We start from the raw sequence: 20,078 nt of genomic DNA, 5'->3' as shown, positions 1-20,078 counted from the left end.
TAACAATTGAAGGTCGTTGTACATTAGTGGGCGATCGGTCACAGATCGGCTCACAGACGGTGTAGGGGGTGTGTGTGGCTGGTTTGCGTGCTGTGTACAGTACGGTTTCCCTGCGGTTGCCTGTTTTTCGGCGTGTCGAACATCTGGGGTTACCAGTAGTAGCTGTGTTGCAGGGGCGCGCCAGTTCTGTCGTGTTAGCGTGGATGTGTACTTCCTTGCCAATAGTGTCTTTGGTCTATTATGTTTCCTCTATGGTTGTGGTCGTAGTTACCCCGAGATAGACGGGTTGCGCGAGTGTCTCGTGTTAATGTACAGTCGTGTGGAGAGTTTTTGGAATACCTGCAAGATAGTATCTAGCCGGTATTCCCGGTGAAGGTCCGCGATGCGTGTGTAGCGCGGAACGTTGCTTACGATTCTGAGTACTTTGCTCTGTATGAGCTGCAGACGGCGCAGGCGAGTTGGCGCAGCGTGTCCCCAGACAGGGGCTGCGTACGTCATCAGGGGTCTAGTAAGTGTCATGTACATGGACCTAGACACCCTCCTATTCAGTATGCTACGCCTGTTAAGCATAGGGTAGAGTTGTTTGAGCCTCGCGTCTGCTTTGTTGGTCACGTGTTGAACGTGGTCCCCCCAGAGCAGTTTCCGGTCCAGTCAGACACCGAGGTATTTGACCTTCTCGCGGAAACGTATTGGGCGTGCATGTAGTGTTATTGGGTTGCAGTGCTGAAGTTTGCGCAGTAGTTTCGATCTTCTAGTGAACAGAACTGCTTCGCAGCACTTGTCGACGTTTACTCTAACACGCCATTTCACCAGCCAAGGCTCTGCCGCTCTGAGTGCAGTCTGTAGTCGTGAGTTAATATTAGACGGCTTCCAATCTTGGGTGAGGATGGCAGTGTCATCCGCGTAGATTGCTACCGTCGTGTTATGTGTCGCTGGGAGGTCGTTAATGTAGAGGTTAAACAGTAAGGGCCCTAGCATGCTTCCTTGGGGTACTCCAGCCTGAATACCATGTCGTGTCGATTGTTTGCCCTGCACGTCGGTGTTGAAACTCCTGTCCGTAAGATATGAGTGTATGAGACGTACGAACCCGTCGGGGAACCCTGCGTCACTGAGTTTGCGTATTAGGCCGTTGTGCCATAGACGATCGAAAGCCTTTTCGATGTCCAGGAACACCGCCCCAGTTGCTTTGTTTGTGTTGTATCCGTGTGTTATGTATTCAACGACGCGGAGGAGTTGTTGTGTTGTGGAGTGGTGATTCCTGAAACCGAATTGCTCCGGTCTCAGGGTGTCGTTTGTGATGCAGTGCCTGGTGAGTCGTTTTAGTATTACCTTCTCAACGATCTTGCTGAGCGCGCTCAGCAGACTGATGGGTCGGTAATTTTGTGGGATTGAGTGGTCTTTCCCCGGCTTCCTGAACATCAGGACCTTGGCCGTCTTCCAAAAGGCGGGGAAGTGTTGGTGCTTGAGTGATGTGTGTTAGGGAGTCTACAGCTTTGTTCGTGAACTCCTGGAGGACACGGTTTTGAATGCCATCGTGACCAGGGGCCATCCTAGCGGTGGTATGCATGATGGCCCATTTGACTGCAGCTGTACTAGCTTGTCGGATGATGTTGCGCGCTGGTTGGGCCAAAATGCGTGTGACCTCCTGGTCCGTAGCAAGTGTGAACGCTGGATCTGAGGGATCCAGGTTCGGTATGTATGACGCTGCGAGTGTGAGGGCCATCAGTTCCGCTTTTTCTTCCGCAGAATATGCTGGTCCGTCGGGTCCTTGTAGCGTGGGGGTGTACAGTTGCTCCCTGGTGAAGTGTCGGGCCAGCTGCCACACGCCAGGTCGCGTGGTGTCCAGCCCTTCGAGTTTCTGGTCCCACTGTTGTGTCTTAAATGTTTGTATCTTTTCCCCGATTATACCCTGGAGCCTGTTCATGTGCTGTTTGAAGCGCTGGCGCCTGGTACGCTGCCAGTATCTCCTGAGGCGGTTCCTCATTGAGATTAGGCCCAGGATCTCCTGGGGCAGGGCAGTACTGTGTTGTTGTGGTGTGCGGATCGGTATTGTCTCGGTTATTGCGTCTTGGACGGCGCTGGGAGGGTTTCAACTGCCTCACCAATTTGAGCTGTCTCGTTAATCGCGTGGGTAGGTGGGATGCGACTGTCAAGCGTTTCCTTGAACAGCGTCCATTTCGCGCGCCTGTAGTCTATTCGCAGATGCGAGGATATTTTGAATAACGAGGCTGCAAGTCCTTCAAGTACCACAATACCGTGAAAAATTCAGTAGCAATTGTTTTCCCTCTAAGACAAAAAGAAAGTAAAACCACGATGCAGCACAAAGGAACTATCCAAATGGCACGGAAGTCAGTTTATGTGATGTACTAGTACATTTACAAACAAATGAATACATTTTCAGACAAAACTGGATGATTTACTGAAGAGAAAGAGTTTCACAAACTCAGCAAGTAAATAACGCGTTGGTCCACCTCTGGCCCTTATGCAAACAGTTATTCAGCTTGGTATTGATTGATACAGTTGTTGGATTTCCTGCTGAGGAATATTGTGCAAAATTCTCTCCAGTTGGTGCCTTAGATCGTCAAGGTCTCGAGATGGTTGGATGATCAAATAAAACGTCTGGAGACTCCTGAGACAACGTTGGGATATCAACCTGACTGTCACTCGCTATACGGCCCGACGAACAGGAGTGATGGCCTAGGATGCAATTTCTTTTCATAGCAGGACGCCTGTGGTTGTTATCCATGGCATCTTTACTGCACAGAGGTACGTCGGCGACGCTCTACGCCCCGATTTGCTGCCCTCATACCAAGATATCATGGACTTACATTTCAGCAAGAAAATGTCCCCCTCCTGCCGCACAACGCGAGATTTTCCACTGCTTGCCTCTGTGCTTACCAACCTTACCTTGACCAGCAAGATCGCCGGATCTGTGTCCAATTGATAACGTCTGGACCATTATCTGCAGGGCCTTCCAACTATCCCGTGAGTTCGACGATATAACAGAATTTGGCACGACGTCCCTCAGGAGCACATCCAACTGCTCAGTCAATCAATATCAAGCAGAAAAAAGTGCTTGCATAAGGGCCAGATGCAGACCGACACATTTTGATGGACAGTACTAAGCAGGATTATCATGAAGTTCGAGCAGTGAACTTGGTTATAAATTTTGAATCAATATTTCTTAATCCACCTTTGTTTGTAAACTGTATGCGTATACTGACATTCATAGTGTCTTATCGCTGGGTAAGTTGCATAGCACACGGTACGGATATAGGTCAGGAAGCACATTTTACTTGTCTAGACTTTCCCTACGCCATTCTTCCGCAGTATACTTTCGTCTGGGAGTGACAATGTAGCAGGAGCCCGCCCGGCTAGCCGCGCGGTCTAACGCACTGTTTTCCCAGCGGGAAGGCGTGCCGGTCCCCTGTACGAATCCGCCCTCTGGATCAGTGTCGAGGTCCCCGGTGTGCCGGCCAGCCTGTCGATGGTTTTTAGGCGGTTTTCCATCTACGTCGGTTCCCCTTATTCCGTCTCAGTTACACTATGTCGGCGATTGCTGCACAAACACGGTCTCCACGTACCCCTACACCATAATTACTCTACCACGTAAACATTTGGGGTTACACTCGTCTGGTATGAGACATTACCAAAGTGGGGGGGGGGGGGGGGAGGGATTCCACTCGGGGACGAACGGAACAATAACCCTGGGTTCGCTGTGGGGCGGCACTGGGATGGGTGGACTGCTGTGGCCTGTTGTGGGGTTTTGAACCACACTGAGGGATACGGCGGGACGAAGCCTCTCCGTCGTTTCTAGGCCCCCGGTTCAACACCATACACAATACACAAGGTGTGCAGGAATGTTCCGTGAAGTTCAGAAAGGAGACAGATAGAACTGGAGCCACAGAGACTTCTGCGCGTCTCTCCTTCTGTGAAAATGGAATTTTGGGGTGTCTGATGTACTCACATCCTCAGACCTCTTGCTGAGACTGAATTAGCTTCCATACAATGAATAAAGAGAACGGAGTAATGTTGATAAACTCGTGGATTGCTGGGACGTGCATATTGGAGTTTGTGGTGCAGTATCTGCTCGCTGGAGCTGCTACTTGGAGAGTCAACATTTATTCCGAAAGTCAAGCATACCTGTCACGTACATATTACTTACTGTATAAATATAGTATTTATGATATGAGGAATATCCCTATTGTTAACTGTTGTTTTCTGACTGTTTGAGAACACAAAGTATGCGCAGGAACGCTTAACGATTAGAACTGCGAGTGGCAGCTTAATTTAAATGCGCATAAATGGAAAACAATACCCACAGAGCGGAGACACATTCAGATAACGTTAATTAGAGAGTTACTGATAGCTCCCTAGGCCCCGGCAAATCGATTTGGTGCATAGTGACTCGTTGCGTGCAAAGTAAAATGACGCTATATGAATGCACAAATATGGCAATGTGGAGAGCGAATGGAAAAGAATACAAAATTGAAACAAGCTAAGACTAATTACAAACCACGAAATCTCACTGAAACGTTCCATAGTAGTATTACATGTTCTTCTATGCTGGTTTTAATCTGACTATACCAAGAGAGGTTCTACAAACTAGAACAAATGAATCCGCCTTGGAAAAGTCGTGGGCTGCTTCTGCTTCTTCATTTACACATATCCTGGACAAGTCACTGTACAGTGCACGGTCTCACATACATCGTACCAGAATCAACGATTCCGTGTCCATTCCATTCGCTCACTTTGTGAGATAGAAACCACTGTCTATATCCTTCTGGGCGCCATCTACTCCTTCTTATCTTACTCTGATGATCCGTAAGCGAAATATTCTACGGGGGTGGAGAAAAATATGGAAGCACAAAACACTCAACACATTAGTATGTCTAATACGATGTAAAGAACGCTTTGGCATTCACACTGCAGTCGTCTTGGAATGGATAAATACCGTGTGGCTTACAAGGAAATGTTAAACCATTCTTCCTGCAAAATAGTGGCAAGTAAATGTGACGATGATAGACTTGGGTACTGGTCACGCAACCAACTCTCCAAAAGAGGCCACAAAAACTGAATAATATTGATATCTGATGACCGTGGTAGCCAAAGGACGTGCGACAATTCATCCTTGTGCCTGAAAAACCAGTCCTGGACGATTAGGGGGCCCTGCCTTCTTGGAACACAGCAGCGTCTCTGGGGAATATTGTACACGGTGTTTCAAGAAGAATATACGTATAACAAAGTATAATTCTAGAGATTTCTACAAAACTTTTAGAAAACAGCTAACCAAATACCAATCCCCAAATTTATGTTTTAAAGATGAAGAGAACAAGCTAGGTTTGACAAACAAGACTAATTGTGAAATATTAGCAAAATATTTCGAGAATCTACTAAATTGTGAACCACCCAAAGATAAAATGAGTTTTGAAAACCACCGAAATACTAATACCGAGTCAAAACCTCCAGACGCTGAAGAAATAAAACACATAATACACAGTCTAAAAAACAATAAAGCCCCAGGTGAAGACTCCATAGTACCAGAAATCCTAAAAATAATGGATACCAACCTCCCACAAGTTTTGGAACATATGTTTAAGAAGATCTGGGACGAAGAAAGAATTCCTGAAGACTGGCAGTGTGCCCTGATACACCCACTACACAAAAAGGGGGATAAGATGAATGTTAATAATTATAGAGGGATCTCGCTACTACCAGTAGGATACAAAATTTTGTCAAGGAAATTACTTCAAATCGTGGAACCAGTTCTGGATAAAAAAAATAGGTGAATATCAAGCAGGTTTTAGACAAGGTAGATCCTGTGTTGAACAAATATTTAACCTGAAAACACTAATTCGTTACAGAATCTCAAGAGGCCAGAGATTTGCAATAGTATTTGTAGATTTCAAAAAAGCATACGACTCGGTAGATAGAGAAACATTACTGAAAGTATTGGAAGAATTTGGGGTCGATACGAAAACAATTCAAATTATCAAACAGACGCTAACAAACAGTAAGGCCAAAGTTAAATTTATGGGTGAAATTTCAAGGAAGTTCGAAATTAAAACAGGTGTTAGACAAGGTGATGGTTTATCCCCAATCCTCTTCAACTGCGTACTGGAAAAGATATTGAGAATATGGAAAGAAGAACTCAAAGGCACCAAGAATGACATCAGAATTGGAACAAAAAAAGAAAAAATAGAAGTGGACTGTTTAGCTTTTGCAGACGATCTGGCAATAATTACAGAAAACGAAGAAATAGCTCAGAACTACCTGGAGAAACTACAAGAAGTTTCGGCCAGAGCTGGACTGCAGATTTCATTTGAAAAAACCGTGTATATGTCTAATCATAGAAATAACAAGAAAAATCTTATTACTAAATACGGCAATATTAAGAGAGTAGAAAAATTTAAGTATTTAGGTGAAATAATTCAAGTGAATGGTTTAGACAAGAGTGCAAACCAGGCGAGAGCAAGGAAAATGGAATTTGCTTTTCAAAAAACCAAAGACATATATAACAAAAAAAACATTTCGATTCAAGCTAAATTAAGACATTATAAAACTGTCATTAGACCAGAATGCCTGTATGCATCGGAGTGCCTAACTCTTAACAAAAAGGGGGAAATAGAAAACATGGAAAAGAAAGAAAGGAAAATTTTGAGAAAAATATTAGGACCGAGAAAGATTGGAGAAGAGTACAAGCTAAAGAGTAATAAGGAAATATACAAAACTATTGAGAAAGTGAGTGAGGCAATGCGTAAACGCAGACTAACGTTTTATGGTCACCTGTCGAGGATGGATGGAAACAGACTAACAAGAAAAGTGTTTGAACATAGTAACAGGAACGAAAAAACCAACAATAAATGGATACAGATGGTGAAAAAGGATTTGGCCTATTTTAATGTCACCCGTGAGTCAATCAGGGACAGGGAAAAGTTTAGACAAATAGTGAACGAAATTAAGTGTTTTCCAGAAGAAACGAAACTAAAGAATAATAACAGGAAATGGTCGGAAGAGCGGAGGAGGAACCACTCGAAAATGATGAGGAAATATTGGGAAGAGAGAAAAAAAGATCAAAAAGCCGGGCAAGTGAATTGTTGAACGTGGTCCAAAGATGGCCGAAATCGAAAGAAGAAGAAGAAGAAAGTATTATTTTGTCCAAACAGTCGATCACTGCACCTCGGCTCGGATATTGGAGAAACGGATACATGGTGCAGTTTATATTAACAGCCACTAGATGTCAGTTATCTTCTGTTTTGCTAGGTAACCGTCATATGTTTGAAATGGATACTCCGCAGCAGAAATCATTTTGTGTTCTCGAGTTTCCGAAGTGCACTTCCCTGATTACAGTGCAAAGACGTTTCAGGCTGAGATACCAAATTGATCCTCAGAATGGGTGGAACGTTCGCAGATGGTATCGACGTTTCTAGATACAGGATGGAGGGTATGTAAAGGAAAGAGTCCTGGCCGCTTTTGTGTTCCTGAAGAAAATGTTGCACGAATTCAAACTTCTTTCCAACGTAGTCCTTCAAAATCAACTCGTCGTGCCAGTCTGGAGTTACATCTGCCTACAACAACAATTTGGCGTGTTTTGAGACGTCGGTTGGTTATGAAGCCGTACAAGTTACAGATGTTACAAGCTCTGCATCCTGATGATGAACGCAAACGTGTCGCATTTTGTAACGAGATTCCTGATGCTGTTGACAATGATAACACTTTTGCACAACGCATCGTGTTCAGTGATGAAGCAACTTTCCATGTTAGTGGTCAGGTAAACAAACACACTAGTGGAATTTTGGGTCTACAGAACCAACATGCAGCCATTGTATATGTGCGAGATTCGCCCAAAGTCAATGTTGTGACAAAATGAAACACCTACACCCGTCCTTATGATTTTATCTTATTTTGTTGCAACCTCTTTCAACTGCCAGTTGATGGTTGGTGTTGTTGCGGTACGGGTTGATACGATCCCTATACATATCACATCTCAGTTTCCAGCATTACTGGATACGCAGATAATGTGTCAGCACTACAACCATCAACTAATGGAGTGCTTACACGTTATCTGCGTATCCAGCAATGCTGGAAACTGAGATGTGATATGTATAGGGATCGTATCAACCCGTACCGCAACAACACCAACCATCAACTGGCAGTTGAAAGAGGTTGCAACAAAATAAGATAAAATCATAAGGACGGGTGTAGGTGTTTCATTTTATTACAATAGCAAATGACCGTCGTCCCAGAGACTTCCTGCCAAAAGGGTGGACATACAAAAACATACAAAAACCCAAAGTCAATGTGTTTTGCGCGATATCCCGATCATCTGTTTACGGTGCATTCTTCTTTCATGAAAACGCGGTTACCGGTGAGCAGTATCTCGCTATGTTACAAAATTGTTTGTTTCCGAGGCTGCACGAAGACAACTTTATTTTTCAACAAGACGGGACACCCCCTCACTGTAGTCGCCAGGTGCGTGAATATCTGAATGAAACTCTACCAAACCGTTGGATTGGTCGTTAAGCAGCCGGGGACTTAGCACGTCTCAGCTGGGCTTCACGGTCACCGAATTAGACACCCTCTGACTTCTTCAAAAATGGCTCTGAGCACTATGAGATTTAACTTCTGAGATCATCAGTCCCCTAGGACTTAGAACTACTTAAACCTAACTAACCTAAGGACATCACACACATCCATGCCCGAGGCAGGATTCGAACCTGTGACCGTAGTGGTCGCGCGGTTCCAGACTGTAGCGCCTAGAACCGCTCGGTCACCTCGGCCGGCTCTGACTTCTTCCTGTGGGGTTTCGTTAATGGCAACGCTTATGTACCACCGATCCCACAGAACCTGGAAGAGTTGAAGAACCGGATCCGTACTGCCACAGCATCAGTGACGAAGGACATACTTGCCCGAGTATGGGAAGAATCAGAGTATCGATGTGATATTGTTCGTGTCGCCGGTGGAGGACATGTTGAAGATTTGTAATCTGAAATTGAGAGGTTCGTAGATATGTGTGTAAAGTTTCACATTCGTATGTCTTAAAGTTTAATAAATACATGCATTCGAAGTACATATATTCTTTTTGAAACACCCTGTACTACGGGATGGACCTGATAAGCCAAAATGGTCACATAATCCTTGGCAGGAATGAGATTTTGCAGTACCTCTACATGGCTGCCCAAATCATCACCGAAACCCCGCAATAGCTGTGTAAGCTCACCATAGTGCAGAATGTATTATTTCTGAGACCTCTTCCATTCTTGAGGCGTATACTTGGCCAGAGGTTGGAAACAGTGTGCATCAAGACTCATTCGACCAAATGACTTCCTTCCATTGTTCCATGAGCCACATTTCATGGGTTCGGCACCACGGTTTCATGTTGCCGGCACTTGTATTGGTGATGTGTGGCTTTGGAATACCAGCTCTCCCTGTTTCGGTGCTGACTGCGTTCGCCAGTGAGACGTTCAGTTCTGCAGTAACTTTCAAAGCTGTCGTTCTCTTATTTTCGTCGCAGTTCTCTTCAAGGACTGTCCTCCACAATGATTCAACACACACTCCTGTCCGTGTTGACACTTAGTTTATGATGTTTTTTCTGGTTTTCATGTAAGCAGTATGAATCTTCGAAACGATACCAATTGAAACATCATACCTTTCGACACCATCGGTCATGGATGCATCTATGGTACGAGCACCAGCAATCTGTCCACGTTTCAATTCTCTAAGCTCTTACATAATGCACTCACAAGTAGACACGACATTGTACTGACCTCGACTGACATTTATAACGTACTGAGGACAGAGGATAGGTGCCATTAATGGTTAGACCCAGCACCGCAACCTGTAGGCTTCGCTAGCATCTTCTTTTACACTCTAAGACATAAAACGTGATCCACCACGAAGGAATTATCCGAATGGGTCGAAATTACGTAGATGCGACGTACATGTACAGACACACAAACCATAGCAATTTCATAAAAACTAACTTATTCAAGAGAAAGAGCTTCACAAATTGAGCAAGTCAATAACGTGTTTATCCATCTCTGGTCCTTACGCAAGCACTTATTTCCATTCATTAATATACGAGGGTAAGTCAATTATTATCCGCAGTTTACCTATATTTTTCTTTATTTGGGTAGTACTGTCGTTTTGCGTTGATGACGAATGCTTTGTTTATTTGTTGTTGTATCTTTGCAATTTTCAAGCTGTTAGTTTAGTTTCGTTATCGCTGCCGTGCTGTTTGTTAATCATAGCTGCTCCGCGGTCTATTTGCACCAAAGAAGAGCAAAGTTCAGTGATCCGTTTTTTGTGGTCGGAAGGCGTATCAGGGGCCGAAATTCATCGACGACTTTCGGTACAGTACGGGATCAGTGTTTTGCCACAATGTAGTGTCTACGAATGGGCTGAAAAATTTCGAAATGGTCTGCAGAAGTGATACCCACGATGAAGGAGCCAGACGACCGTTTAGTGCCACAAATGAAGAAACCATTGAGCGTTCACGTGAAATGATTTTCTTGGACAGACGATTAACTATTGACGAAGTGGCACATTGTCTGCAAATTAGTCACGGTTCTACCTAAGAAATCATCCACAACAGACTTGGGTTTCATGAAGTTTGTGCAAGATGGGTCCCAAAACAAGTCACACAGTTGCATAAACAAACGCGCTTGGACATCTGCAAAAAAAACATTTCGATCGCTATGGTAACGAAGGAGAGAACGTCTTAGACAGGATCATTGCTGGTGATGAAACATGGATCCATCATTACGAGCCGGAGAGTAAACGGCAGAGTATGGAATGGAATGATCCAAATTCGCCGTGCAAGAAAAAGTTCAAGACTCAACCGTCGTAAGGAAAACTGATGCTTACGGTTTTTTAGCACGCACAGAGTCCAGTAAGGGAACATTGTGGGGAAAGGGGCACAACAATAAACAGTGTACGGTACAGTGAGATGCTTACTGCGAGGATAAAGCCTATAATTCGTAGCAAACGCCGAGGATTGCTGTGTTGTTCGGCGACAACGCCCGTCCTCATACTGCTGCCCACACTGCTGAATCGCTCCAGAAGCTCAAATTTTTAAGTACTGCATCATCCTCCATATAGTCCCGATCCTGGCCCTTCTGACTATCAGTTGTCTGGTCCACTCAAACAGGCATTAAGGGGCCGTCGATTTGCCTCGGACGAAGCAGTGAAAGAAGCGGTGCATTCCTGGCTCGCAGCTCAACCGAGAACCTTCTTTTATGAGGGCATCAGGAAGCTTGTACAACGATGGACCAAATGCGTGAAACGCAAGGAGACACTGTAGAAAAATGATGTTCTTGTAAGTTTCCTACTTGACTACAGTAAAATTTTATAACTACTTTGCGGATAATAATTGACTTACCCTCGTATTTGCTGGATATTCACGCGGAGGTATATTGTGCCGAATTGCGTCCAATTGGCGGCTTAGATCGTCAAAATCCGGAGCGAACTGGAGATCCCCGCCGACATTCTCAACTGGGGAGACATCCGACTACCTTAATGGGCAGTTTGGGGCGTGGTAGTCTGAAGGCAAACAGTGAAAACTATCGCCGGGTGCTACATGCCATTATCCTGCTGAAATGTAAGCCAGGATGACCTGCGTTAAAAGAGCAACGAAACAGGGCACAGGCTATCGTCAACGTACCATTGTTCTGTGAGATTGCCGCGGATGGCAACGAAAGGGTTCCTCTTATGGAAACAAATGGCACCCCAGATCATCACTCCCGGTTGTAGTCTCGTATGGCGGGCGACACTCAGGCTGGTATCCAAGGGCGACGACAGATTCGCCTCCGCCGTTCATGAGGGCTCAGTGTGGTAAAGAACTCATAACTGAAGACAACTCCACTCGTCAACGGGACCCCAGGCCTCATACAATTGCAAACGGGCTTACTGGTGTCCAGAGTTCAGTGGTAATCGCCGCATACGGCGCCGTGAGCTCATCGCGCTTTGTCTGAGCTGCCTGTCGGTGGTTCTTGTGGTCACTGAAGCACCAGTTGTGCGTCAGCTCGATGATAATGAAAGCTCCGGGGCTCCGACTGCTCTCTGACGACAACGGAGTCCCCACGTTCTGTCGCCGCCCTAGGTTGACTGCTTCTTTCTTGACGCTGTGTTCGTCGAATACTGACACCGCACCTGCTCAAATCTCGAGCGTTTCGCGAATTACTCAAAGGGCTTCTCTCAAATGCTGACAGTTGCGTATATTGTTCACACACCTGTCTTCCAGACATAGTTACTGTCCAAGTGGATGCACGAAGTCGCAATCACATCATATCCTGGTATCGACATGTACTCTGTTTAGTATCCTTGTCAAGGAGTTCTTGCATTCGTTAGATATCTGTTGTCATGCCCTCTTGATACGAACTCGAAACGTTGCAGATCTGCCAGGAGGGTTAGCGAAAGCATTTTCAGTATCCCATCACGAACAGTTTCGCACACCTTTTCCACGGACTGCACTTCGCATAACACTCAAGAAGAAACGTGGACTGTTTTATAACGAACACAAGTTGTTACTAAGCACGTCAGCTCATCTCACTCAATCACAGGTAATGACACAGAGCATGGGGGAGAATCACATGTGCAGACATCTCACAGCAAGTGATTGGTGCATCAAAATCATGCTTCCCAGCATTTTCCGTAAAGAACAATTCTCCTGTTTATCGTTTGTTAAGAAGGTCGGTTCTGTGTCAATCTTATAGATATTTTCTGTTTTACTTTGCCCATCCTACATCTCCCCCTCCCCTCTCTCTGACCATCTCCTGCTATCCCACTCTCTCTGACCGTCTATCCTCCCTCCTTTCCATGACCGTCCCCCTCCTCCAACTCCCCCTCTTACCATCTCATTCTCCCCTCCCATCGCCTCCTCCCTCTTCTGTCCCTACACGCCACCTTCTCCCCACCTCTCTCTCTCCATCCCTTCCTGCCCCCCCCCCCTCTCTCCCTATCCATCCCCTCCTGCCCACTCTCTTGTCCATCATCTCCTCTATCCATCTCAACCTTCGTCCAGCCCTGCCCAAGCCTATCTGTATCCCTTCGAAATAATATGATAAACTAAGCCGATGGTTACCAAAAGACGACCGTCATGCAAGGTATAATGTTACATACCTCTTAATATCAAGATATTCGTAGATGTACTGAAAGTAAATATCCTATGCTGAATTAACTATTCTGGTGTCGACGAAGTTTATACGATTTAATAAGGGCAGAAACATTATACACTGAAGAGCCGAAGAAACTGGTACACCTCCCTAATATCGTATGGGGTCCCGGCGAGCAGGCACAAATTCCTCAACACGACGTCATATGGATTCGACTAATGTCTGACGTAGTGATGGAGGTAACTGAGATCCAGAATCCTGCATGAATCCGTAAGAATACGAGGCGGTGGGGATCACTTCTGAACAGCATATGGCTAGGCATCCCAGATACGCTCAATAATGTTCATGTCTGGGGAATTTGGTTGCCAGTGGAAGTGATTAAACTCAGAAGAGTTCCTGGAGCCACTCTGTAGCAATTCTGGATGTGTGCGGTATCGCATTGTACTGCTGGAATTGCCCAAGTCCGTCGGAATGCACAATGGACATGAATGGATGCAGGTGATCAGACAGAATGCTTACGTACTTGTCACGTATCGTAGTCGTATCAAGACGTATCAGGGGTTCCATATCAACAAGCCCCACACCATTACAGAGCCTCCACGAGCTTGAACAGTCCCCTGGTGATATGGAGGCTCCATGGATTCATCAGATTGTCTTCATAGCCATACACGTCCATTAACTCAATACAATTTGAAACGGGACTCATGCGACCAGGCAACATCTTTCCAGTCATCAACAGTCCAATGTCGGCGTTGGCAGCCCAGACGAGGCGTAAAGTTTTCTGTCGTGCAATCATCAAATGTACACGAGTGATCTTTCGGCTCTGAAACACATATCGATGATGTATCGCTGAATTGTTCCTATTCTGGCACTCGTTTATTCCTGAGCATTGCCATTTGCAGCAACTTGCGGAAGGGTTGCACCCCTGTCTCGTTGAACGACTCTTCAGTCGTCGTTGGTCCCGTTCTGGTAGGATCTTTTACCGGCCGCAGCGATGTCGGAGATTTGACGTCTTACCGGATTCCTGATATTCACAGCACACTCGTGAAATGATCGCACTAGACAATCCCCACTTCATCGCTGCCTCGGAGATGCTGTGTCCCATCGATCCTGTGCCGACTATAACACCACGTTGAAACTAACTTAAATCTTGATAACCTTCCGACCTAGCAGCAGTAACCGATCCAACAACTGTGTCAGACACTTGTTGAGTTATATAAGCGTCGCCGACCGCAGCGCCGTATTCTGCCTGTTTACAAATCTCTGTATTTGAATACGCATGCCTATACCAGTTTCTTTGGCGTTCCAGTGTACTGCAAGATAAATGTTAGTTATTTTGCTATGGCTGTCGCGTTGTCTAAGGTGTCCGTTCCTGTTTATATTTTACAGTTAATAGTGCCAAGGTCTTTTTTTGTTTCATAGAAGTCTCTGGAATATTGTTGCTTTTTGACATCACCAGTATTTATTCATAAATTCTTGACACTTTCTACAACAGCACTTGTTAAGTGCTGAGATTTAAGGTGCACAATGATGTCAAACAGAAAATATTCGGCTTTTCTCTCACGTAAGGTTTGCTAAAATTTTAGAAAGACAGGTATAATAATGAACAGAGCGTTTGACTCACAGCGCAGTGCGCTTATAGACGTCAATAAAGTGGTACTTCATCAGGTTTATTTTAGAACAGACGCCATAGTCATGTTCTAAAACTGAACGGTTACAAAACCAGCGTAACGAGTGCACAGTAGTTCAAGCAAATAATTCCTGCTTCCTGGTATTTCCATACCCCAAGTTTTGAACAATGATCGGTACTTCTCACGCGTAGCAAACACAGACATTTGTTAGCGTCTCACTTCCACAATGAAATGACATCGTTTGGTTCCAGTGCGATGGACGTAGAGGAGTTATAAGCAGAGTTTAAACGAATAGTAAATCATATTCTGGAGAAGTATGGGCTGAGTAAGTGGATGAAGGACGGAAAAGACCCACCGAGGCTTATCAGAAAATTGGGAAAATGCTGAGGAAGCAAAGGCCGCTGCACTCTTGGTTGAAAACCGAGCAAACGACTACAGGTAAAAGTTGATAGAAATTCGTGATTATGTATAAATATCAATGCTCGATGCTTACAACGACGACGACCGTCATACCTTAGCAATAGATATTGCCGAAAACCCGAGAAAATACTGTCCTACGTAAAATCGCTAAGTGGTTCAAAGGCTTCTATCCCAGCCATACGTTGACCAGTCTGGTGTGGCAGTAGAAGACAGCCAAAGAAAAGCCGAAGTTCTAAATTTCACATTTAAGCAATCGTACGAACACCGTTCTTTGACCATCCGACAGACTCCAGTATGGAGTAGAGAAACAACAGAAAGAGTTAAAAGCATATAAGTCGCCAAGTCCATATGGAATCCCAGTTCAATTTTGCAATGAGTACTCTACACCATTGAGTCCTTATTTAGCTTGCATTTTTCGCTAATCTCATGGCCGTCGCAAAGTCCCGAGCGATTGGAAGAAAGTGCAGGTGGCTTCTGTATATATGAAAGATAAAAATCGGACCTCCAAACTTACAACATTGGTTTTGCTTCAGAATCCTTGAACATATTCTCAGTTCGAATACAATAAACTTCCTCTCACTCGAGTCAAACTCAGGTTGCCCTTTTTTCACATTCGATGATGCGAACTGTGACGGTACGTCGCATAAATATTGACATTTTTATCGGTTGTAAACCTTAGTTAAGTATTTTATGAATATAATTAGTATCAGCGATAGAGTTAATGTTCTTGAAACAACTGGCATGTAGCGATTATTTAAGAGCAACATCTTTATTTAATGTCTATGAAAATAAAAAAGGATCGAAGGAGACGCGATTGTACGGCCGAGGAGGAAGGACGTATTTTATGGGACACACACTGTTTTGTTTCGTGGTACGGAAGGCAGCCATTGAGCGCCTACACATATTTTATGTAAATTATTCGTAGTTCTGCTTCAATAAACTTGTTATTATTATCACAAAATGAATTTCTTTGTAATAGTTGTCACCTTAAATGCTCGCAGTGGCTAACTATTTTTAATAAGCATTATTTCAGTAATTTGCGCTGCGAGAAGCTCATCTTCCGATGCAGTCTCTGGCCGGCCATTACGCGCCGAAGTGTTAATTTATTTTCCAGTGTTAACAGTAACTGTAAACGCGAGAGATTTCGTTATAAGAACCTTTTTAAATTGCAACAGATAATTAATTTACGTTAAAGTTAATGTTTTTAAACTATACAGATTCCATGAGTTCAGTAAGTTTTGTCTTGGCCGCTCCACGGCAACGATCGAAATTCTCTCAAGCCTTGCTTTGCAGTCAGTAAAGAGAAATTAACAAAATTACATTCAAGTCAGGTAACGGCAACTATATTTCAGTCACCACGTTCAAAATCTAAAGTTCGTACATGAACAACTGAGGCCCTTCAAGAACCCGTTTCATACTTACTTATGCACGTAAGTAAAAGTGATAAGAAAAGACAATATCCCTGAGAGAAAGAACCATGCCGATAAATTATAAATAAAAATATATATATGTAATTTTTTTTGTATATGACGTAACAAATGCCACCGACGTCACAAATGGCGCCCAACAACGTGAGGGCCCGAAATTTTATGTACCAATATTAAGTACACAGAAATTGAATGAGATATGGTCGTCCGTCCAGAAAACTGTATGCAAAAGAAAACTTTTTATGTATGTAATTATATGTATGTGAAATTAATGCCATATATGTAATCTATTTCCATGTACCACAGAATACAAACTTGTACAAGATCCAACCAGTGAAGATAATATGGACATGAAGCTGACTAGATGCGTACCATTGTCTCGACTGAGATAAAGACAACACCAAGCAACAATAACTAATAAAGGTACGGGTGTACATGCATGCGCTTCTGGGCTGGAAACTAAAGAAAGAAAGGATCCGGGGGCCATGCACTGTGTTTATCTTATTGAGTTGAAATTTGTCAGAAGTGTTTATTCAATTTGTTTTAACGTCAGCGGATAGTGAAACAGATTCATTTGCTACTACTGAACAAAAAGCAGTGTTAGAATTCTGAGACAGTGATTAGTGTTCTGGATTTGACGTCACACAATTAGCTGTGTGAATCAAGTAAATGCTAGTGCAGTTGATTGTCAAAGTAATGTTTTAGCAGAAGTAAAATTTTTCACAGTACAACGTAAATATTACGAGTGCGAAAGTGTAACAGTTAGTTTCAGTAGTAATAGTAGTAGGCAGCTTCTTTGCTTTACTTGATTTCAGTGTTTTGTATGTGCTTTGTGAAGTTAGTATATTTTGTGTGTGTGCCATTTTTGGGGGAAAATAGATTTTGTGTGTACTCGTGCCTTACGAGTCAGAATTAATACTAGTCGAAATGGTGAAGACACGCAAGGACAAACGGTTACAGGGCGAAGATCTGTCAGGCTATGACACAGACGAAAATACACAAGAGTTTCCAGTGAGGAACCCACCCACAATAACGGGTTCTTAGCTTCCAAAACCGGACGCTGAGCAACCTGAAACTGACACAGCATTAGGCACTGATCAGGATCAAGCTCAGTTGAGGAAAGAAATCCAATCGATTACTGGCAAAGGGAAGGAGGATGCTATTGCACCGACAACAAGTGTTGTACAAGTGCCTGCGCCAACAGCTGATTTCTTGACTGTACGTATAGCACAATTGGATCTGAGGGAGAAGCAACGTGAGGAAAGGGAAGGACAGGAAAGCCTTGAGCGCCAACGCAGGGGACGTTCCTGGCAAAAATGAATGAAATGTTTGAACAACGTGACAGGGCGCTAGTGTCATATTTGTCACAGGAGATCGATGTAGTAAAACGGCAGGTGGCTGAGTTGGTAGACCAGAACAAAGACATACCACGAAGGGTCACGCAACCCCATAGATCAGTTAGGTAAAGCTCACAGCTTGTTGAAAACACAAGTGGACGTTATTGTTAACAGTGTTGAAGTTTCCAACTCGCTCAATCAGCGAGTCGACGACTCCGTATCACAGGCGGTTACTCGAATAGGGTGGGCCGAAGGGTCATTCAACTCGCCATTACACTCTATCCTGTGCAAGCTTCTTCATCTCCCAGTACCTACTGCAACCTACATCCTTCTGAACCTGCTTAGTGTATTCATCTCTTCGTCTCCCCCTACGACTTTTACCCTCCACGCTGCCCTCCAATACTAAATTGGTGATCCCTTGATGCCTCAGAACATGTCCTACCAATCGATTCCTTCTTCTGGTCAAGTTGTGCCACAAACTCCTCTTCTCCCCAATCCTACTCAGTACCTCCTCATTAGTTATGTGATCTACCCATCTAATCTTCAGCATTCTTCTGTAGCACCACATTTCGAAAGCTTCTATTCTCTTCTGGTCCAAACTATTTACCGTCCATGTTTCACTACCATACATGGCTACACTCCATACAAATACTTTCAGAAATGACTTCCTGACACTTAAATCTATACTCGATGTTAACAAATTTCTCTTCTTCAGAAACGCTTTCCTTGCCATTGCCAGTCTACATTTTATATCCTCTCTACTTCGACCATCATCAGTTATTTTGCTCCCCAAATAGCAAAACGCCTTTACTACTTTAAGTGTCTCATTTCCTAATCTAATACCCTCAACATCACCCGACTTAATTCGACTACATTCCATTATCCTCGTTTTGCTTTTGTTGATGTTCATCTTATATCCTCCCTTCAAGCCACCATCCATTCCGTTCAACTGCTCTTCCAAATCCTTTGCTGTCTCTGACAGAATTACAATGTCATCGCCGAACCTCAAAGTTTTTATTTCTTCTCCATGGATTTTAATACCTACTCCCAATTTTTCTTTTGTTTCCTTTACTGCTTGCTCAATATACAGATTGAATAACATCGGGGAGAGGCTACAACCCTGTCTCACTCCCTTCCCAACCACTGCTACCCTTTCATGTCCCTCGACTCGTATAACTGCCATCTGGTTTCTGTACAAATTGTAAGTAGCCTTTCGCTCCCTATATTTTACCCCTGCCACCTTTAGAATTTGAAAGAGAGTATTCCAGTCAACATTGTCAAAAGCTTTCTCTAAGTCTACAAATGCTAGAAACGTAGGTTTCCCTTTCCTTAATCTTTCTTCTAAGATAAGTCGTAAGGTCAGTATTGCCTCACGTGTTCCAGTATTTCTACGGAATCCAAACTGATCTTCCCCGAGGTCGGCTTCTACTAGTTTTTCCATTCGTCTGTAAGGAATTCGTGTTCGTATTTTGCAGCTGTGGCTTATTAAACTGATTGTTCGGTAATTCTCACATCTGTCAACACCTGCTTTCTTTGGGATTCGAATTATTATATTCTTCTTGAAGTCTGAGGGTATTTCGCCTGTCTCATACACCTTGCTCACCAGATGGTGGAGTTTTGTCAGGACTGGCTCTCCCAAGGCCGTCAGTAGTTCCAATGGAATGTTGTCTACTCCGGGGGCCTTGTTTCGACTCAGGTCTTTCAGTGCTCTGTCAAACTCTTCACGCAGTATCGTATCTCCCATTTCATCTTCATCTACATCCTCTTCCATTTCCATAATATCGTCCTCAAGTACATCGCCCTTGTATAGGCCCTCTATATACTCCTTCCACCTCTCTGCTTTCCCTTCTTTGCTTAGAACTGGGTTTCCATCTGAGCTCTTGATGTTCATACAAGTGGTTCTCTTATCTCCAAACGTCTCTTTAATTTTCCTGTAGGCAGTATCTATCTTACCCCTAGTGAGATAAGCTGCTACATCCTTACATTTGTCCTCTAGCCATCCCTGCTTAGCCATTTTGCACCTCCTGTCGATCTCATTTTTGTGACGTTTGTATTCCTTTTTGCCTGCTTCATTTACTGCATTTTTTATATTTTCTTCTTTCATCAATTAAATTCAATATTTCTTCTGTTACTCAAGGATTTCTACTAGCC

This window comes from Schistocerca piceifrons, chromosome 3 (genome assembly GCF_021461385.2).
Source record: "Schistocerca piceifrons isolate TAMUIC-IGC-003096 chromosome 3, iqSchPice1.1, whole genome shotgun sequence".
NCBI lineage: Eukaryota > Metazoa > Arthropoda > Insecta > Orthoptera > Acrididae > Schistocerca > Schistocerca piceifrons.
This window is presented reverse-complemented; position numbering follows the sequence as displayed.